At 45.2% G+C, this 23,390-nt stretch overlaps 1 protein-coding gene across 1 annotated transcript in view; it reads right to left on the bottom strand.

The window, feature by feature from the left end:
- The window catches only part of srrm4 (serine/arginine repetitive matrix 4), a 767,477-nt gene extending 744,623 nt beyond the window's left edge, over positions 1 to 22,854 (bottom strand). Inside the window, exon 1 of the mRNA XM_048556264.2 lies at positions 22,836 to 22,854. The gene's annotated coding sequence lies outside the window, so the exon portion shown is untranslated. The remainder of the gene's footprint in view (positions 1 to 22,835) is intronic.
- Between the last annotated feature and the right edge of the window lie 536 nt (positions 22,855 to 23,390).

Here is a 23,390-nt window from a genome sequence, read left to right as displayed (position 1 = left end):
TCAACTTGATACTTGAAAGTTCTGGTGGTAAAACCAGCAATGCCTATAAATAATTGAAGAATGTGGGTTGAAACCTCTGCTCTCCCACAGTGAGAATGTGACAGGTTGGCATTTATGTGGGCAAGGAGGTAAGGGGTGAGGCACAATGCCACCTCCTAATCTCCATTCCATTAAAGTCCCAGTTGTTCCTGCTAAATACTTCTGGTCAATAAGAGGCTCTTCAGCACTCTACCGTGCCACCAGGGAACGAGCCTTTCTATCTCAACACCAACCTGGGCCCCTAAGTGGGCAGCTAATGTCCTTGTAATGTCCTAAACCTCCTACTTATGCTAATTGAATCACATGCAAGGAGCTCAACATGCAGAGATTATGAGCAAGAAACCCTAGGGTATGTTTTCATACAAACAATTTTTGGGAACCCTCATTCAAAGGCACTACTTGCTGATTAAACTGTAGGAAGTGGGTGCCCATGGAGAGCCATCCTGCCGCCAACGATGTTACCCCATAGGCTGTACCCCCTTCACTCTTCTGACCTTGGGCCTTTTCTGGATTTGAGACTTTGGATAGGTGTCATACCAGCAGCAGCCACTGACTCCCGGTAGAGCTGCTGAGTGTGGAAGAGCTGCCGTCTCTGATCAGCTGGGGACTCACAGGCAGGAAGGTTTTCCACCCCTCGGGTCCTTATTCCCAAGGGAAAGCCCCTGCTCACATGTTTAATGCCTCAATTATACAATATAGGGAATACCCTCCCAAAAAGAGGCAACACGGTGCTTAGGCCATTTCCTTCCAAAAGATTATGGCCTATTTTTCTCAGTTAATGTTGGATGATTTGTTTATTCCAAAGATAAAAATAACAAAGAATGAAAAAAAACAGCACAGGAACAGGTCATTCAGTCCTCTGAGCCTACACTGACATGCTGTCCCTACACTTCCAGGGACCATACTCCTCTATTCCCATCTATTCACATATTTGTCAAGACGTCTTTTAAAAGTCACTGTAGTATCAGCTTCCACTACCTCCCCTAGCAGCGATTTCCAAGCACCTACCACCCTCAGTGTAAAAAAACTTGCCTCATACATTACCTTTAAACCTTGCCCCTCACATCTTAAACTCATGGCCCCTGGTAACTGACTCTTCTTCCACCCTGGGAAAAAGCTTCTGCCTGTCCACTCCATCCATGCCCTTCACAATCTTGTAGACATCTATCAGGCCGCCCCCTCAAACTCTGTCATTCCAGTGAGAACAATCCACGTCTCTCCAACCTCTCCTCATAGCTAATGCACTCCATACCAGGCAACTTCCTGGTAAATCTTTTCTGTTCCCACTCCAAAGCCACCACATCCTTCTGGTGGTGTGGTGACCAGAACTGAACACAATATTCCAAATGTGACCTAACTAAGGTTATACAAAGCTGCGACATTACCTGCTAATTTTTAAACTCAGTGCCCCGGCTGATGAAGACAAGCATGCCATATGCCTTGTTGACTACCTTCTCTGCTAGTATTGCCACTTTCAGTGACCATAAAAGAATATGCAATCTGAAAAGTCAATATATGAGAGGTAGTTGACTAGAATGAAAATTAAATTGGGACTTGCTTGTTTTTCTTATTTTAGTACAGCTGCAGTAGATTTGTCATCCTTTAAATATATTTTGGAAAGAAAAGCTATAATCTAATCTGTCTAAGCGTATGTTTTTGTGTCAATGATTGCTTCTATGTTGGTAACAAATTTTCCCTTTCAACCAACACAAGACAGAGGAAAGTTAAACAGAAGTCGCTTCACTAGTTTACTTGCAGCATACGAGAGTCTTAAATGGGGATTCATTGCTAATGTTCCGACAAGCAAAATTGTAAATTAACTTTTCTGATGTGTTCCTTTATGAACAGTGGTATCTGACAGCCAACAAAAAGGCATGTGGGAACTGTTTCGTATAGCAATCAGTAATTTTAGCAGCGGCATTTATGGCACAAAAATTTAACATGAGCTAGATTTCTCTTTAAACCCCTCTCGGCAATTCCTGGTCTTGTGATTGTCCAAAGAATTCTTGCATGGAGCAGAAAAACATTCCCATTAGAGTTACCAGATAAGATCCATATTAGGAAGAAGCTTTTTCAGGAAGGTGGGCTAATTATGAGTCACTGATTTTGAAAATTAGGATTCCCTTTAAAACTGTGTTTTTTTCAACATTCCTAATCTAATAAAGCCTGTATAGCATGGGACCTCGTTTAACTGTGTTACCGTGGTAACTAGCCTTCCACAAACACAAACAAAAGATTTGAGATAATGGGAACTGCAGATGCTGGAGACTCCAAGATAATAAAATGTGAGGCTGGATGAACACAGCAGGCCAAGCAGCATCTCAGGAGCACAAAAGCTGACGTTTCGGGCCTAGACCCTTCATCAGAGGCACTTCATCTGATGAAGGGTCTAGGCCCGAAACGTCAGCTTTTGTGCTCCTGAGATGCTGCTTGGCCTGCTGTGTTCATCCAGCCTCACATTTTATAAACAAAAGATTTATTGGGTGCCATGATACCCTATTATGAATGCAGCATTTTAGAAACTAAAGAAGAAATGAAAACTAACCATCACATGGAAGTTGGCAAGGAAACATCACGAGTCCAATGTCATAATCGGCTGCCCCATGGTCATTAAAAAAAATTGACTGACACAGCATAATCTACCAGCCCCTAGAAGTAGGGTAATATCGACAAGAGCTCAGCAGCAGAGGGCAGTCTCATCAGGAGGCCATTATAGGCAGCAGTTCCCATCAAGCAGATCTCTTCAGACAGAAGATGGACCAGAAGAAGAAGAGAAAGGCACAGTGACCCCTAACACTTTGCCAGGGAACAGGATGCTGCCTTCATAGATTTAACAAGATTAAACCATTCCACACCAACAGTCTGGTAGCTTTCTGGTATCATTGAACCAGCCCCAGTTGTCACGGTTACATATTTTCTCTGTCCAACTAACTGATGTATCATATCAAAACTGCTTATTCTTAACAAACTCAGTAGACTATCTGAAAATTTCTTACAAATGACTGACTGCTGATATGAGGTAACAGTGATCACAAATCCTACAACATCAATAAAGATTGATAGAATCATAGAGGCTGATAGGCTGTTTGGATGGAGAACATTCTTAAATGATGCAAGTTCAGAACTGGTTCTATGAAGGGGGAGCAGATGACTATTGATATTATTTCTGAGAAAAATAATTATCTAGTTTGTCTGTTGCATAGAATCCAGTGATTACCTGTATTTTCCAGTGAGTTTTTGATCTTGAAAACTATCAATGATGAGTTTAGGTCTGTAAGAAGGCATTATGTTAGAGTAAAAATTCAGATTTTTATTAGGCAAGAACTTAATTTCCTCACTACAAATTTCCTCTGACTGCTGCAGTGTTCCTTTAAATAGTAGCATCCTTATATCCTACACTTGCTGCCAGCCATCACCCTGCAGAGAATTCATCCCTATGAGGGTCAAAGACAATTAGGCAAAGTAATAGGATTTTGAATAGTCTGGGAGGCCCACATTCTGTGTGCTATAACACAAGATATTCAAATAACAAAGTGTGGAGCTGGATGAACACAGCAGGCCAAGCAGCATCTCAGGAGCACAAAAGGTGATGTTTCGGGCCTAGACCCTTCATCAGATGAAGGGTCTAGGCCCGAAACGTCAGCTTTTGTGCTCCTGAGGTGCTGCTTGGCCTGCTGTGTTCATCCAGCTTCACACTTTGTTATCTTGGATTCTCCAGCATCTGCAGTTCACATTATCACAAGATATTCAGACCCTGGTTGCAATTATTGAGCATCAGGATATCTATTCGATAATGATTTACTTTCAAAATGTAGAAATGCTGCAGAAAAGTCTTACTTATGTAAATGGTGGCGGGAATCTGGAACTCACTGCCTGTATAGGTGGTAGAGGCAGAAGGTCTCTTGACAGTTAAGAAGTATTTAAATATACACTTGCATGCCAAGAAATAAAAAGTGATGGACCAAGTGCCAAAAAAAGTTATTAGAACATAGTAGTTGTTTTTGACTGCTGAAAACTTAATGCATTTTTTTCCTATGCTTCTGACCTTGAAACAGCTAGCACGCAAATGTAAAGAGAAGTTATTTAGCCTGTATATTACAATGTAGAGTGTGATTCATAGTTATAATGTGAGAGCTTCATGATCAGAGAGAGCAAACATTAAAAGGTATTAGCTTGCTTTTGCTTCTGGTTTAGAAGAATGAAAAAGTGATTTTTGCTTAGGGAAAACCTATTGATAGGACAGATTTCAAACCAGTTTACAGAAAACCTTGTAGAGTTAGTTTTAAGAATCATTTCTCCTGGAGAAAGGAGTTCAGAACAGTTAGAAAATAAATGACCTTAGTCTAAGAGTTTTTGTTTGAAAATTCTAGACCAGAAGTGTTGGTTAGAACCCTGAAAGGGGCTATTTGAAACTAAGAACATTTAAGCTTTATATTGACATCACATCTCCTGGAACATCACAATGCAAAATTAATGTGAAAAAAGAGTTGATTTAAAAGCTAAATCAGAAAGATAATAGAGGAAGACAATGAAAAGAATTCTGATGCCATAAGAAAAGCAGGAGATTGATCATTTGTACCCCATTTGTGGCAGGAAAAATTTGGTAAGGACACAGGCAAGACACTTTATTTGAAAAGGAAAGTACATTGTGTATTAGGCTGCAAAAGGTAAGGAATCATCCAGTTGCCCACGTGAAGGTGGGAAGCCTCCATTTTCCCCACACAAATGTGGGACAGTCCCTAGTAAACAGAGCAGATGTACAGCATTACTAATAAAGAGAATTGAAAGCTTTTAAAACAGAAAAAGGAAATAGAATTTCTCTTTGGCACTACCTAAAAGCTTTAAGACAATGAGATTAATACAGCTTTGCTACTTACGGAATCAAAAGTCTTCAAGGGAAAGACATTACATGAACATTTAGATACTGTGGAATAAAGGCCTTAAAGAAAAAAGACTAAATAATCAAGTCAGGAAGATACAGCAGGACTATATTTCTTCAAGATTTAATACCAAAGATGGATTAATTAGAATACAAAATTGGAAATCTTGGAGAAAATTGCATTTTGAGATAAAAAGTTGTTTCAAACTTAGACGCTAATAGGAGGCTACAACAGATATCATTATGAATTGCTAAAACAAAAAAGAAGAAAGCTGGAAGCTGAGAGCTAGCACAAACAGAGTGGTTATCACTGGTTTCTTACCTGTGCCACGAGATAGTGAGGCAAAGAACAGGGAGAGATTTCAGCTGAACACGTGGCTGCTTGGATGGTGCAGGAGGGAGGGCTTCAGCTACATGGACAATTGGGGCTCATTCTGGGGAAGGTGGGACCTCTACAAATGGGACGGTCTCCACTTGAACCAGAGGGGCACTAATATCCTGGGAGAGGAATTTGCTAGTGCTATTCAGGTGGATTTAAACTAGCTCAGAAGGGGGATGGGAAACTAAGGTGTAGTTCTAGTACACAGGAGGAATTGCGTAGGAAGGACATGGAAAGGACCTCATTGTCACAGGAGTGTGCTGGCAGACAGCAAGCTGGATTGAAGTGTGTCGACTTTAATGCCAGGAGTACCCGGAATAAGGTGGGTGAGCTTGCAGCTTGGATGATGCACATGGACACCAAGATCCCTCTGCACATCCACACTACCAAGAATCTTTCCATTGACCCAGTATTCTGCCTTCCTATTATTCCTCCCAAAGGTACCTGGGACTTCGATGTTGTGGTCATTTTCGGACACATGGATAGAGCAGGGTCAGGAATGGATGTTGCAGGTTCCAGGGTTTAGATCTTTCATTAAGGTCAGCGAAGGTGGTAAAAGAGGGGGAGGTGTGGCTTTGTTAGTTAAGGACAGTATAACTGAGGCTGAAAGAACTTTTGATGAGGACTCGTCGACTGAGGTGATATGGGCTGAGGACAGAAACATGAGAGGAGAGGTAACACTGCTGGGAGTTTTTTATAGGCCCCTGCAAAGTTCCAGGGATGTGGAGGAAAGGATCGGCAAAACTATTCTGGGCAGGAGTGAAAGGAACAGGGTGGTCATTATGGGACACTTTAACTTCCCTAACATTGACTGGAAATGCTATAACTCTATAATGTCGGATGGATCAGTTTTTGTCCACTGTGTGCAGGAGGGTTTCCTGACTCAGTATGTCGAAGAACCGACAAGAGGGGAGGCCACACTGGATCTGGTACTTGGTAATGAACCAGGCCAGGTGTTTGATTTAGTGGTAGGTGAGCACTTTGGAGAGACTGACCATAATTCGGTTATGTTTACTTTAGCAATGGAAAGGGATAGGAACATGCCACAGGGCAAGAGTTATAGATGGGGGAAGGGCAATTATAATGCGATTAGGCAAGACTTAGGAGGTATAGAATGGGTGAGCAAAATGCAGGGGATGGGGACAATCGAAATGTGGAGCTGGTTGAAGGAACAGATATTGCATGTCCTTGATAGGTATGTCCCTGCCAGGCAGGGAGGAAGCGATAAGGTAAGGGAACTGTGGTTTACTGAAGAAATTGTATCTCCTGTTAAGCGGAAGAGGGAGGCTTATGTCACCATGAGACGAGATGCTTCAGATGAGGCGATGGAGAGTTACAGATCAGCTAGGAAGAATTTAAAGAGAGAGTTAAGAAGAGCAAGGAGGGGACATGAGCAGACATTGGCAGGTAGCACAAAGGAGAACCCTAAAGCTTTCTATAGGTGTGTGAGGAATAAGAGGATGACTAGGGTAGGAATGGGGCCAGTCAAAGACAGAAGTGGGAAGTTGTGTGAGGACCCTGTGGAGATTGGAGAGGTGCTAAATGATTAATTATCATCTGTTTTCACTGAGGAACAGGAGAATATTGTAGAGGAGATGACTGAGTTACGGGCTACTAGAATTGAAAGAATTATGGTCAGTAAGGAGGAGGTGTTACCAATTCTAGAAGGTGTGAAGGTAGATAAATCCCCTGGGCTGGATGGAATTTTTCCGAGGATTATCTGGGAAGCTAGGGAGGAGGTGGCGGAGACTTTGGCCTTGATCTTTGAGTCCTCATTGTCTACAGGTTTAGTACCAGAGGACTGGAGGATTGCAAATGTTGTGCCCTTGTTCAAGAAGGGCAGTAGGGATGACCCAGGTAATTATCGACCTGTGAGCATTAGTCTGTTGTAGGAAAAGTTTTGGAAAGGATTATAAGAGGTAGGATTTATAATCATCTAGCAAGCAACAATTTGATTAGAGATAGTCAGCATGGATTCGTCCAGGGCAGGTCGTGTCTCACAAACCTCATTGAGTTTTTTGTGAAGGTGACCAAGCATGTGGATGAGGGAAGGGCAGTTGACGTGGTGTACATGGACTTCAGTAAAGCCTTTGATAAGGTTCCACATGGTACGCTATTGGAGAAAATACAGAGGCACAGGATTGAGGGAGATTTAGCAGTTTGGATTAGAAACTGGCTTTCTATAAGAAGGCAACAAGTGGTGGTTGATGAAAAATATTCAGCCTGGAATCAGGTCACTAGTGGTGTGCCTCAAGGATCTGTTTTGGGACCACTGCTGTTTGTCATTTTTATAAATGACTTGGATGCAGGCATAGGTGGATGGGTTAGTAAGTTTGCAGATGACACTAAAGTCAGTGGAGTGGTGGACAGTGTGGAAGAATGTTGCAGGTTGCAGGGAGACTTGGATAAACTGCAGAATTGGGCTGAAAGGTGGCAAATGGAGTTTAATACAGATAAATGTGAGGTGATTCACTTTGGGAGGAATAATAGGAAGGCAGAATACTGGGTCAATGGAAAGATTGTTGGTAGTGTGGATGTGCAGAGGGATCTTGGTGTCCATGTGCATAGATACCTGAAAATTGCCACCCAGGTTGATAGTGCTGTTGAGAAGGCATACAGTGTGTTAGGTTTTATTGGTAGAGGGATTGAGTTCTGGAGCCGTGGTGTCATGCTGCAACTGTACAAAACGCTAGTGTGGCCTCATTTAGAATATTGCATGCAGTTCTGGTTGCCCCATTATAGGAAGGATGTGGAAGCATTGGAAAAGATGCAGAGGAGATTTACCAGGATGTTGCCTGGTCTGGAGCGCAGGCCTTATGAAGAAAGGCTGAGGGACTTGGGTCTGTTCTCTATGGAGAGAAGAAGGCTAAGAGGGGATTTAATAGAGACATACAAGATGATCAGAGGATTAGATAGGGTGGACAGTGAGAGTCTTTTTCTGAGGATGATGACTTCAGCTTGTACTAGGGGGCATAGCTACAAATTGAGGGGTGATAGATTTAAGATAGATGTCAGAGGCAGGTTCTTTACTCAGAGAGTGGTAAAGGGCATGGAACTCCCTACCTGCCAATGTAGTTAACTCAGCCACATTAGGGGCATTTAAACAGTCCTTGGATAAACATATGGATAATGATGGGATAGTGTAGGGGGAGGGCCTTAGATTAGTTCACAGCTCGGCGCAATATCGAGGGCCGAAGGGCCTGTCCTGCGCTGTATTATTCTATGTTCTAAGACACAGCTACTTTGGAAGATCTTCTAGAAGCTTTTGACAATTATCTTAATCTATGAACACATAAAATTCCTGAAAATGCAAGATGTAATCAAAGAATTCCGCATGCAGAAGAATCTGTAAATAATTCCATAAACTATATCTACAGGTTGGTGGAAAACTGACTACAGAATATTGTATTCAGAATTCATAAGAGATAACATTGTTTCAGAATTATTGAAGAATCTTTTTCATATTTATTATATTCTAAAAAAGATTGACTTTGGAGAAAACCGTTCAGATTGTGCTGGAAGCATAAACCAGGAAGAAACACAGCTATATTCTGACAGGAGAAGGAATAAATTACTACAACAGAACAACAAAACTTATCCACTTTATCTGCTATGAACACTAAAGGCATTCAGGGCAAGCAAATACAAAGAGTTATCAAAGCAGCAGGTACCAACAGTCAATGTCAGCATTATGGAACTAGGAAATATCACAGGCACATGTCGTACCTAGCTTTGACAAAAGAATGCTCCATCTATAAAACGATAGATCACATCCAGAGGATGAGCAGAATTAGGACAGTTTCACAGGAACAAAACAAAATCAAATCCCTGATAACAAGGTGTACAGCTGGATGAACACAGCAGACCAAGCAGCATCAGAAGAGCAGGAAGGCTGACATTTCAGGCCTAGACCCGTCTTAAATATTTCTGAAGAAGGGTCTAGGCCCAAAACGTCAGCCTTTCTGGTCCCCTGATGCTGCTTGGCCTGCTGTGTCCATCCAACTCTATACCTTGTTATCTCAGATTCTCCAGCATCTGCAGTTCCTACTATCTCCAAAATCAAATCTCCACTCTTAGAAAGACATTGATGTGATAGATCCAATGGTATTAAGGGAAGACATTAAATGCAGAGAGGAGAAATTAGTAATCTAAAGTAATCTTGAATTTTATAGAACTTGCATATGTCAATGTGTGTCCCATTAATTTCTTTTCTTATGTTCATTCATTCGGCGTTTATTACCCATCCCTAATTGTCCAGGAGGCAGTCAAGAGTCAAGATTGCTGTGGGTCTGAAGTCACACGTAGGCCAGATCATGTAAGAATGGCAGTTTCCTTCCCCAAAAGGACATTAATGAATCAGATGGGTTTCTCCCAACAACTCACAATGGGTTCATGGTCATCAATAGACTCTGAATTCTAGATATTTATTGCATTCAACTTCTACTATTTGCCAGGATTCAAACCCAGGTCCCCAGGGTTTCTAGTTTAACAGTCCAGTGGCACTACCACTAGGCCGTCTCCCCCATTCTTGATACAGGGAATGTGTCACTTTTCTATCCGCTCAACTACATTAGCTGAAGAATCAGAATTTATAGCCTGCAGAGATAGGACTACATGGTCCAAGTGACATAACTCCCAAGATTAAAGCTTTGCCATATATAACACTGTCATAAAAATATGTATGTGATTTACAATCAACACTTGTCACTTCCAAATGTACACATAGGTCTTGACCTCAGTAAACTTGCGACAGCAGAGGTTGTTCAACTATTTACAACTGACAGAAGAGGTAATCAAGTTATGCCAGGTTTACTCAAAAAGAAGACAACGTGAGAACAACTGACCCAGGAACAAAATGCTGTCATCCAACATTTCAAGGGGCAACTGATAGCAGATTTCATTTGGCTTCCTAGAATCATGGCAGAATCCAAAAAGTATAAACCTCCTTGGATTACCTATACTGGCACGAGAAAATTATTTCATAAAATCAATGGAAGGAAGTCTGTAACTATGCAGCAGAGGTGGAGATGGTTTCCCTTCCTATCCTTATTGAAAAACCTTCAGATGATAGAAATCAGCACATTTTATGAGCAGAAGCAAATACTAAGAAGGAGAATGAGCAGTATAATCCATTCAAGCTTGTTCAAGAGTCTCTAATAAAGACATCGAAACTGTGAAACAAATTGCTGCAGCAAATTTGAATGGATGACATAATACTAGTTCGAAAGTAACATTTCAATGCTCCATCTTTCGAAGCAGAATTATCAATACCAGTGACCAAGAGAATGCTAAGTATGCAGTAATTGTTCCTATCCTTGACCAAGAATGGGAAAATATCAGCTTCATCAGTAAGTAATTACAGAAGGTGCATGAAGATATAAGTCTCATCAACAAGTTGAAATAAACAGTTTGTTTACAACACAAGCCTGCTGGCAAATTGAGAATAAATATTTGCTTATATAAGATAAAGAGAGCTACACACAACTTCACGAAAGCCAGGCAAACACCCATAGATTCAGGACACAGTCAAAAAGAAGAAATTAAAAAATGAGAAGGAAAACAAACGGAAAAAATCCATTTGATTCTACCAAGCAGCTACAATATTACCATAATGGTAACTCATGAGATTCAAGTTCACTCAGATTTTGTTTTGGGCTAACATTTGATTTTGTAGGAAAGATCTCCTCGGAGAAAGACATTCAGAGATTAAAAGTCATCCACATTACATTATGGACCAACAGCCTGGAGGACGAGGAATGATATCATTCCTAAAGTGCATTCAGGAGATGCAAGGTCCTCCTGTGCAGGGACAATTTGCAGACCATAAGGTCAGAATCAAGGCAATCACCTCATAATCTAAAGAACTATCAATCGTTTCAGTCTGGGTGGAATGCATTCTAGAAGAAAAATAAAATCTCTAAAGCTTGTGAAGTTATGAACTCAGAGTCTTGGCAAAAAATGGGATTATTTTAAGTATGATTATATAGATGAATGTACAAATGTTCACTCTGGGGAGAGCAAAAAAACTTGGCATGTTAGGCTTATGGTTCTGAAAGGGAAAATGTTGGAGGCTTCTTCAAGCTCTACCCAATCTGATAATGCCATTCGTACTTGATCAGGAAAATGATGACAACATGTCGGTATCTTGAATGGGACAAATGTGCCATCAATGTTTCTCCACAGTGTTAGAAAATAATTTAACTAGTTAATGTAACAATTTCCTGATTCGAATCATGTAATAAACTATACCTTTGCTAAAATGAGAGCCTCTTCTTTTCAAGACTCATCAAAAAGTCTCTGTAAACCAAGAAGGCCCTTAAGATCTGGTCAAGGGAAGAGCAACATGGCAATATCTTTCTGCCAAGAAGTGCCACAGAAAGTTGTTTTCTGTGCCTGTAAATCAGACACATTGTCAGGTTTATGATTACATGCTCTATTATGTGCCAGTGCAATAATAAAGAATATTGCATCAAAGCAAAATATACACTGGAAATGAATCATTAATAAATATCTTCTGATGGATTAAAATCAATTTGAACATTTGCAGAAAAGATGTAACCTCAAGGATATACATATTCAATTGCACATAAGTCTACATTTGTAATGATATTGTCTATTATATCGATAATAACTCTGAGTTTTCGCCTGTCTGGACTGTTTTTGTAAACAGAATCACAGAATAGCTACAACACAGAAGGAGACCATTCAGTCCATCTATGGTGTCACCCCAAAGGAGCAATTCAGTTGGTACTATTCTACATGAATGGTCAATAGACAATAGACAATAGACAATAGGTGCTGGAGTAGGCCATTTGGCCCTTCGAGCCAGCATCATCATTCATTATGATCATGGCTGATCATCCACAATCAGTATCCTGTTCCTGCCTTATCCCCATAACCCTTGATTCCACTATCTTTAAGAGCTCTGTCTATCTCTTTAATAGACAATAGACAGTAGTCAGTTTACTGTTTGGAGTGGTCAGTTAAGGGTTGGGTTTGTATGTAGTTTTATTTGGTGGCTGCTTTCTAGCACAGACAGGTACTTATGGCACATATGCAGCAGACTGGAGCACATGATGCACATGTATCTGCAAACGGTTAGTGGTGGCTTCGTGGGCAGTGAGGTTCAATGGCTGGTTGGCAAAAAAAGAACCATGGCAGATAATTTGGGCACAAGCAAAGTTATCATCAGCAGATCTGACAACATCTGTGAAGTGAAAGCAGAATTAATGTTTTGGGGCCAGAGACCCTTCTTAAAAAAAACTGACTGTAGCTACAAAAAGATTGCTCTATACGCTTAAGGTGGGTTAGGGGTGTGGGAGAGGATTAAATGATAGGTATAGATAGAACCCAGAGAGAGAGAACAACAGGTGGACAGACAAAGGAAAGGGTAAAGGTCAGTCTGGAAGAATCAATAGCTGCTAATGGGGACCATTAGTGGCTGACAATGGGTTGGTTGTGGCCGCAGCTCATGAGATGGCAAGGCCTGGTGTGTGGGGTTTGGGAGAAGGACATGGGAGAAGGTACTCAGGCCCTAAAACTTCTCACACCATGTGCCCCCCAACCCCACAGCACATTACCAAGCAATCTCAGAAGGTGTAACACTGCCCATTTACATCCTCCCTGCTCGCTATCCAAGGCTCCACATACAACTTCCAGGTGAAGCAATGATTTACCTGCACTTCAGTCAATTGGATCTACTGTATTCGCTGCCCACGGTGTGGTCTCCTGTACATTCGAAAAACAAAGCATAAATTGAGTGACTGTTTTGCTGAATACCGAATGTTCTGTGTGCAAAAATAACCCTGAGCTTCCTATTACCTGCCACGTCAACACACTATGTTCTCTGGTCAACGTCTCTGTCTCAGCCTTTATGCAGCGATCGAGTAAACTTCAGCACACGTGGGAGAATAGCACCTCTTTTTACACCTGGGACACTGCCACCTTCAGGATTCAATATTGAGTTCCACAATTTTAAGCACCTTCTCCCATGTCCTCCCTTCAAACTCCACACAGCAGACCACGTCATCACAGGCATTGCTCCCTCAAGGTACTAATGGTCACATTTAACAGCTACTGATGCTCCCATTTTGAACTTTACCCATTCCTTTGTCTGCCCAACTGCTGTTCTGAGGAAGGGTCGCCGGACCCGAAATGTTAACTCTGTTTTCACCTTCACAGATGCTGCCAGACCTGCTGAGCTTTTCCAGCAACTTTGTTTTTTTTGCTGTTCTCACTGTCTCCTCTCCATCTCTAGCTATTGTTTACTCCTCATCTTCACCATATATACTTACCTTTTCCTAACTACAGTCAAATCTAAAGAAGGGTCACTGGACTCAAAATATTACCTTTGCTATCTATCTTTGTACATTGCCAGATCTATTGAGTTTCTCCAGCAATATCTGCTTTTGGCTCAGATTCCAGCATTCGCAGTTCTTCGGTTTTTTTGTTCAGCAAAGTTGTCTTGATTGAAGAGATTGTTTCCTTGAGAAATGAGATGCAATTCCTGGAGGGAATTGCATCACCAATACAGGAATGAGGGTATGCAATAGAGATGGCATGGGAGGGTAAGGTTGACATGGAAAAAGTTAGGGGTAGGCTGGGTAAGATTAAGACCTTCCTTAAGTGTGACAAAATGGCCAGGATGATTATTGATGTAGCTTATTATTCAAAAGCTATTCTTGGTGCTAAACTGAAATTTCAATGCATTTAAATGATGAGACTTTTAATGCCTGAATTAAAAGAATAAATGAACACATACTCACTGTCTCACACACTCTTCCACACAATCACTCTCAGACTCCAGTATAAAGGAAGATTAATTAATATACAGCTTATAGCTCTTTATAGTCTCAGTATATGAAAATCACAGCCACATAAATTCAAAAATTAATAGTTTGAATTTGATGTTATGATGTTATAAACAAAACTCTTGAAAAATATGCATCAATGTTACTGAGGCTGTTTTAGCACATGGACAGTCTTATGGAATGAAAGCTTTTGATTCTGTTACAACCTTTGGAAGGATAGCTGGAAACATTAAAGAAATACAGTGGCATGAAAATACTGATTTGACTGCTAATGCTTCACAGGTCTCTGCAACCTCAATCAGATTATTAATAAGGAAAATTTAATGCATTTTATTTAATCCATTGTAGCCTGATACAGTAGGCAAAGAGATATTTCTATTTGGATGAGAGGCTGGAATTAAGCTTTCCTTTTCAGGTATCTTCCTGACACCTCATACTGGATGCAGTAGTGAGCTAATCACTGGAAGTTGTCCTCACTGTCTCTGGCCAATTCATGTTTACCCTTTCCTTTATGTTGCTTATCATAGATACTCTGGGTCTTCCTCAGCTCATTTTGCCATTGGCCTGGCCTTGAAGCTAATTTTTATGCATTTTTCTTGTGATAAATGCTCAATTCTCAACTCTTGGAAAAGTCCTAATATTCTGCAGAAGATAAAGGTTGAACCTAGAAGTTGGAAATAGGCAGACATGGAGATGCCACAGCTGTTTTGCACTACATGAAGATCACATTGGCGGTTTTACTTCATAAAGATCATCAAGAGAGTTTTAAGAAGGTTCTGCAAACATGCTCTATTTTGAGAAGATTAGTCCATGAAATTCACATCATTTGGGCTCTGCTATTGATTGTAGATCAGAATAAGTCCTTGAAGAAAAGTAGTTGGAATTCAACATGATGAAATTCAGCACTTTGAAGGAGTTTGTTTTTGTATGCTCTCCTGGGATGTGGACATCATTGGCTGGGCCAGAATTTACTGCTTTTGCTCGATGCCCTTGAGAAGGTGGTGGTAAGATACCTTTTTGAACTGCTGCAGTTTATGTGCTGTGGGTAGACCCACAATGCCATGAGGGAAGGAATTCCAGGGTATTAACAAAGTGGCAGTGAAAGAACAGCAATATACTTCCAAGCCATGATGGTGAGTGGCTTGGACAGGAACTTACAGGTGGTCATTGATATGTATGTACGCCCCTGTTCTTCTGGATACAAGTGGTCATGGGTTTGGAAGGGGCTGTTTAAGGACTTTGGTAAATTGTTGCATTGTACTTTTATATAGTACACACTTCTGCTCCTGAGCATCTCCTGTAGAGAGGGGATGCTTTGGAACGTAGTTCCAATCAAGCGGGCTGCTTTATCATGGATGGTGTCAACTTCTTGAGTGTTGTTGGAGCTGCACTCATTCAGAAAAAGGTTGGGCCTACGGTACTATCCCAAGCAACTCCTGTAGAGATAACCTGGAGGTGAGATGACCGACCTTCAACAACCACAATCATCTTTCTCTCCAACTAGCAAAGAGTCTGTCCACTGAGTCCCATTTATTTTGTATTGCAAGGACCCTTTCATGCCACACTCGGTCAAATGTGGTCATGATGTCAAGTGCTGTCCTCTCATCTCTTCCCTGGAGTTCAGTTCTTTTGCCCATGTTTGAACCGAGGTCAGGAGCTGAGTGGACCTGGTGGAGCCCAAACTGGGCATCACTGAGCAGGTTAATAAAATGTGAGGCTGGATGAACACAGCAGGCCAAGCAGCATCTCAGGAGCACAAAAGCTGACGTTTCGGGCCTAGATCCTTCATCAGAGAGGGGGATGGGGAGAGGGAACTGGAATAAATAGGGAGAGAGGGGGGAGGCGGACCGAAGATGGAGAGTAAAGAAGATAGGTGGGGAGAGTATAGGTGGGGAGGTAGGGAGGGGGTAGGTCAGTCCAGGGAAGACAGACAGGTCAAGGAGGTGGGATGAGGTTAGTAGGTGGCTGGGGTTGCGGCTTGGGGTGGGAGGAAGGGATGGGTGAGAAGAAGAACTGGTTAGGGAGGCAGAGACAGGTTGGACTGGTTTTGGGATGCAGTGGGTGGGGGGGAAGAGCTGGGCTGGTTGTGTGGTGCAGTGGGGGGAGGGGACGAACTGGGCTGGTTTAGGGATGCAGTAGGGGAAGGGGAGATTTTGAAACTGGTGAAGTCCACATTGATACCATATGGCTGCAGGGTTCCCAGGCGGAATATGAGTTGCTGTTCCTGCAACCTTCGGGTGGCATCATTGTGGCAGTGCAGGAGGCCCATGATGGACATGTCATCTAGAGAATGGGAGGGGGAGTGGAAATGGTTTGCGACGGGGAGGTGCAGTTGTTTGTTGTGAACTGAGCGGAGGTGTTCTGCAAAGCGGTCCCCAAGCCTCCGCTTGGTTTGCCCAATGTAGAGGAAGCCGCACCGGGTACAGTGGATGCAGTATACCACATTGGCAGATGTGCAGGTGAACCTCTGCTTAATGTGGAATGTCATCTTGGGGCCTGGGATAGGGGTGAGGGAGGAGGTGTGGGGACAAGTGCAGCATTTCCTGCGGTTGCAGGGGAAGGTGCCGGGTGTGGTGGGGTTGGAGGGCAGTGTGGAGCGAACAAGGGAGTCACGGAGAGAGTGGTCTCTCCGGAAAGCAGACAGGGGAGGGGATGGAAAAATGTCTTGGGTGGTGGGGTCGGATTGTAAATGGCGGAAGTGTCGGAGGATGATGCGTTGTATCCGGAGGTTGGTAGGGTGGTGTGTGAGAACGAGAGGGATCCTCTTAAGGCGGTTGTGGCGGGGGCGGGGTGTGAGGGATGTGTTGCGGGAAATACGGGAGACGCAGTCAAGGGCGTTCTCGATCACTGTGGGGGGAAAGTTGCGGTCCTTAAAGAACTTGGACATCTGGGATGTGCGGGAGTGGAATGTCTTATCGTGGGAGCAGATGCGGCGGAGGCGGAGGAATTGGGAATAGGGGATGGAATTTTTGCAGGAGGGTGGGTGGGAGGAGGTGTATTCTAGGTAGCTGTGGGAGTCGGTGGGCTTGAAATGGACATCAGTTACAAGCTGGTTGCCTGAGATGGAGACTGAGAGGTCCAGGAAGGTGAGAGATGTGTTGGAGATGGCCCAGGTGAACTGAAGGTTGGGGTGGAAGGTGTTGGTGAAGTGGATGAACTGTTCGAGCTCCTCTGGGGAGCAAGAGGCGGCGCCAATACAGTCATCAATGTACCGGAGGAAGAGGTGGGGTTTGGGGCCTGTGTAGGTGCGGAAGAGGGACTGTTCCACGTAACCTACAAAGAGGCAGGCATAGCTGGGGCCCATGCGGATGCCCATGGCCACTCCCTTAGTCTATAGGAAGTGGGAGGAGTCAAAAGAGAAGTTGTTGAGTGTGAGGACGAGTTCAGCTGGGCGGATGAGAGTGTCGGTGGACGGGGACTGGTCGGGCCTGCGGGACAGGAAGAAGCGGAGGGCCTTGAGGCCATCTCCATGCAGAATGCAGGTGTACAGGGACTGGACGTCCATGGTGAATATGAGGTGTTGGGGGCCAGGGAATTGGAAGTCCTGGAGGAGGTGGAGGGCGTGGGTGGTGTCACGGACGTAGGTGGGGAGTTCCTGGACCAAAGGGGAGAAAATGGAGTCCAGATAGGTGGAGATGAGTTCGGTGGGGCAGGAGCAGGCTGAGACGATGGGTCGACCAGGGCAGGCAGGTTTGTGGATTTTGGGAAGGAGATAGAAACGGGCCGTGCGGGGTTGTGGAACAATGAGGTTGGAGGCTGTGGGTGGGAGGTCCCCTGAGGTGATGAGGTCGTGAATGGTGTTGGAGATGATGGTTTGGTGCTCGGGTGTGGGGTCATGATCGAGGAGGCGGTAGGAGGTGGTGTCGGAGAGTTGGTGTCTGGCTTCGGCGATGTGGAGGTCAGTGCGCCATACTACCACTGCGCCACCTTTGTCTGCGGGTTTGATGGTGAGGTTGGGGTTGGAGCGGAGGGAGCGGAGGGCTGCCCGTTCTGCGGGGGAGAGGTTGGAGTGGGTGAGAGGGGTGGAGAGGTTGAGGCGGTTAATGTATCGACGGCAGTTGGAGATGAAGAGGTTGAGGGAGGGTAGGAGGCCTGGGGGTGGTGTCCAGGAGGAGGACTTGTGTTGGAAGCGGGTGAAGGGGTCACTGGAAGGAGGGTTAGGTTCCCAGTTGAAGAAGTAGGCATGGAGGTGAAGACGGCGGAAAAACTGCTCTATGTCCGACCGTGACTGGTATTCGTTGATGTGTGGTTGTAGGGGGACAAAGGTGAGTCCCTTGCTCAGGACTGACCGTTCGTCCTCAGTCAGTGGGAGGTCTGGGGGGATGGTGAAGATGCGGCAGGGCTCAGTGTGGCTGTCTTCTCTGGGGTTGCTGGCTGTGGAGGTTGTGGGCGGAGCGATGAGGTCGTCGGCCGTGGGCGGGGTTCCGTCGGCGTCGGCCGTGGGCGGGGTTTCGCCGGCGTCGGCCGTGGGCGGGGTTCCGTCGGCGTCGACCGTGGGCGGGGTTCCGTCGGCGGTTGGAGGATCGGGGTGGGCGGCAGCAGCTGCGGTGAGGGTGGTGTGTCAGGTGTTGTACCTGGACGTGGAGGTGGTGACTGCAGCAGCGGTTCCGGAAGTTCTGTGGCCGGCGGAGGCCGATGTGACGTCATCGGTGGGGTCTCCGGCCGTGTCCTCATGGTCAATGGCGGCGGGTGCATGGTGGGGGAGGGGCAGGGACAGAGTCGGGATTTGGGAGGCGCAGGAATCCTCTTGTGGGTGGCAGGGGCCCGTGAGTTGGTTGTACTTACGATTTTTGGTGTCCAGTAAAGCTGAGTGGAACTGGGTGTTCAGTCTGTGGATCCTGTGGAGGATGAAAAACAGCAGAGGTCCTTTGCAGGTCTGGGAGACGGAGGCTCTGAGCTGGGGCAGGCTGGATTGCAGTGCCTGGAGGTGACGGCGCATGGCTGCGAGTGTCTGTTTCAGGACTCGCAGGGAGAAACGCTTCTGAAGGGTCTGAATATTCTGGGTGTAGAGGTGGTCACGGTTGGGGCCAAATTGGGAAGGCTGAAATGTGGACTGTAGTCCCTTGGGGATGATCTGGTTCCGTAGGCAGGTGCTGAGGAAGGTGATGTGGCTGTGGTACCTGGTTTGCTTCAGGACATGGTCGAGCAGTTTCAAGGCCGAAGAGATTACAAGAGAGTTACAATGGGAGAGAGATTCCCTGAGGTTGGTCCGGAGGGAGGAGGGTAACTTCTTCAGGTTAGGCATCCCTGGAAGAGGCTTCGCAGAGAGGTTAAAATAGTATCAGAGATAATGTGAACTGCAGATGCTGGAGAATTCCAAGATAATAAAATGTGAGGCTGGATGAACACAGCAGGCCAAGCAGCATCTCAGGAGCACAAAAGCTGACGTTTCAGGCCTAGACCCTTCATCAGAGAGGGGGATGTCCTCCTCCTGGACACCACCCCCAAGCCTCCGACCCTCCCTCGACCTCTTCATCTCCAACTGCCGTCGAGACATTAACCACCTCAACCTCTCCACCCCTCTCACCCACTCCAACCTCTCCCCCGCAGAACGGGCAGCCCTCCCCTCCCTCCGCTCCAACCCCAACCTCACCATCAAACCCGCAGACAAGGGTGGCGCAGTGGTAGTATGGCGCACTGACCTCTACATCGCCGAGGCCAGACGCCAACTCTCCGACACCACCTCCTACCGCCTCCTCGATCATGACCCCACACCCGAGCACCAAACCATCATCTCCATTCACGACCTCATCACCTCAGGGGACCTCCCACCCACAGCCTCCACCTCATTGTTCCCCAACCCCGCACGGCCCGTTTCTATCTCCTTCCCAAAATCCACAAACCTGCCTGCCCTGGTCGACCCATCGTCTCAGCCTGCTCCTGCCCCACCGAACTCATCTCCACCTATCTGGACTCCATTTTCTCCCCTTTGGTCCAGGAACTCCCCACCTATGTCCGTGACACCACCCACGCCCTCCACCTCCTCCAGGACTTCCAATTCCCTGGCCCCCAACACCTCATATTCACCATGGACGTCCAGTCCCTGTACACCTGCATTCCGCATGGAGATGGCCTCAAGGCCCTCCGCTTCTTCCTGTCCCGCAGGCCCGACCAGGCCCCCTCCACCGACACTCTCATCCGCCTAGCGGAACTCGTCCTCACACTCAACAACTTCTCTTTTGACTCCTCCCACTTCCTACAGACTAAGGGGGTGGCCATGGGCACCCGCATGGGCCCCAGCTATGCCTGCCTCTTTGTAGGTTACGTGGAACAGTCCCTCTTCCGCACCTACACAGGCCCCAAACCCCACCTCTTCCTCCGGTACATTGATGACTGTATCGGCGCCGCCTCTTGCTCCCCAGAGGAGCTCGAACAGTTCATCCACTTCACCAACACCTTCCACCCCAACCTTCAGTTCACCTGGGCCATCTCCAGCACATCCCTCACCTTCCTGGACCTCTCAGTCTCCATCTCAGGCAACCAGCTTGTAACTGATGTCCATTTCAAGCCCACCGACTCCCACAGCTACCTAGAATACACCTCCTCCCACCCACCCTCCTGCAAAAATTCCATCCCCTATTCCCAATTCCTCCGCCTCCGCCGCATCTGCTCCCACGATAAGACATTCCACTCCCGCACATCCCAGATGTCCAAGTTCTTTAAGGACCGCAACTTTCCCCCCACAGTGATCGAGAACGCCCTTGACTGCGTCTCCCGTATTTCCCGCAACACATCCCTCACACCCCGCCCCCGCCACAACCGCCCTAAGAGGATCCCCCTCGTTCTCACACACCACCCTACCAACCTCCGGATACAACGCATCATCCTCCGACACTTCCGCCATTTACAATCCGACCCCACCACCCAAGACATTTTTCCATCCCCTCCCCTGTCTGCTTTCCGGAGAGACCACTCTCTCCGTGACTTCCTTGTCCGCTCCACACTGCCCTCCAACCCCACCACACCCGGCACCTTCCCCTGCAACCGCAGGAAATGCTACACTTGTCCCCACACCTCCTCCCTCACCCCTATCCCAGGCCCCAAGATGACATTCCACATTAAGCAGAGGTTCACCTGCACATCTGCCAATGTGGTATACTGCATCCACTGTACCCGGTGCGGCTTCCTCTACATTGGGCAAACCAAGCGGAGGCTTGGGGACCACTTTGCAGAACACCTCCGCTCAGTTCGCAACAAACAACTGCACCTCCCAGTCGCAAACCATTTCCACTCCCCCTCCCATTCTCTAGAGGACATGTCCATCATGGGCCTCCTGCACTGATGCCACAATGATGCCACCCGAAGGTTGCAGGAACAGCAACTCATATTCCGCCTGGGAACCCTGCAGCCATATGGTATCAATGTGGACTTCACCAGTTTCAAAATCTCCCCTTCCCCTACTGCATCCCTAAACCAGCCCAGTTCGTCCCCTCCCCACACTGCACCACACAACCAGCCCAGCTCTTCCCCCCCACCCACTGCATCCCAAAACCAGTCCAACCTGTCTCCGCCTCCCTAACCGGTTCTTCCTCTCACCCATCCCTTCCTCCCACCCCAAGCCGCACCCCCAGCCACCTACTAACCTCATCCCACCTCCTTGACCTGTCCGTCTTCCCTGGACTGACCTATCCCCTCCCTACCTCCCCACCTATACCCTTTCCACCTATCTTCTTTACTCTCCATCTTCGGTCCGCCTCCCCCTCTCTCCCTATTTATTCCAGTTCCCTCTCCCCATCCCCCTCTCTGATGAAGGGTCTAGGCCCGAAACGTCAGCTTTTGTGCTCCTGAGATGCTGCTGGGCCTGCTGTGTTCATCCAGCCTCACATTTTATTATCTTGGATTCTCCAGCATCTGCAGTTCCCATTATCTCTGAGCAGGTGTTGCTTGAAAGCAGTGTTGATGACACCTTTCAGTCTTTGAGTCTTTTGACCATTTGGATACATATCAGCAGAATCATTGAGAAGCGTCGATCAGATCTGGGATCTGGGCTAACATTTTCTTGGGCTCAGGCTTATTATCTTTGTTGAAATCAGTTTTGCTACTTCAATTGTTATGAAAATTTCAGTATCACATTTAGCGTCTCTATTAATCTAGGATGAATAAATTTGCCCACTTGTTTCACTTTCTTTCCATCAATTGAAATCATCACCATTATATTTATTGGCTTATGACTAATAAGAGTCAGCAAGTATTCTGATTTTCTTTATGTTCATTTCACGCTAAATTCATTAGGAACATTGTTAACTTCATCCATGTTCCACAGAAATTGATCATTAGTCTCATCCATTAACACAACATATCTAAGTTTCTAATGTAACTTATGCCTTCTGCAATAAATAAAGTCATTCACAAATATAAAAGGGAATTGAGGAGATCCCATTCCATATGGAGAATAGTTTGAATTGTGGAACTTTCTTCTCCAAGAAGCAGTTGAACAGACTAGTTATAGTTTTATTTAAGGGGCAGCTAAATAAATATGAGAAAAATAGGAGTATTGTGGATAGAAAGTGAGGTGAATAGGTGTAGGAGAAGCTCATTTAGAGCAAAATTACCAACATGGACCAGTTAGACAGAATTACCTGTTTCTGTGGCATACATTTTATGTAATATTTTAGTAGCAGTGTTAATATGTTTTGAAGCAAGCAGATTAACAACTCACTGAAAATACATTTTAAACAGGAACAAAGACATTTGGCAATCACAAGAAATAGATATAAGACTCTCAAACCTTATTCCCTTCAGATGCAGCTTTCTGCTGGCAACACGAGCTCCTAACTGTTCAAGTGTCATTATCCCAGTGTCTGCTCAGTGGAATGGGTAATGACAGTGGGCTGTGTGAGGAGGGGGTGCCTGTAATTTAGGTCAAAACACATTCAAATAACAGGGTTATGGATAAAAAAAAGGCAAGCTTTGAGAATAGGAAATACAATTATAACATTTTGCAGACGGGGCAGAAGGAAAATGCAACGCATTCTGTGTCATAATTTATCATGGGAGTGGAAAAGAAGGCTTCATGCAGGAGGTTTTTTTTAATACAAAAGGAATCAGAGTACAATAGTGACATTTCAAGTGAAGGTTAAGAATCATTTGAGGACCTTTTTTGCAGAAGATTTAAAGAGGAAGTAATGTAAAGTAATGGTTTTGGCTCCATTCAAATGGAAAAGAAGATGCTCCAAAGGTTCATTATCCTATAGATGTTAAAAACTGGCAAATCTGTAATCTGAAGATGGTTGCAGAAAATAAACTGGAGATAGGAAGGAAGAAAGATTACCTTGAGGCTTTG

Source organism: Stegostoma tigrinum, chromosome 26 (genome assembly GCF_030684315.1).
Source record: "Stegostoma tigrinum isolate sSteTig4 chromosome 26, sSteTig4.hap1, whole genome shotgun sequence".
Lineage (NCBI taxonomy): Eukaryota > Metazoa > Chordata > Chondrichthyes > Orectolobiformes > Stegostomatidae > Stegostoma > Stegostoma tigrinum.
The sequence above is the reverse complement of the archived record's forward strand: the minus strand, read 5'-3'. Positions and strand labels throughout refer to the sequence as shown.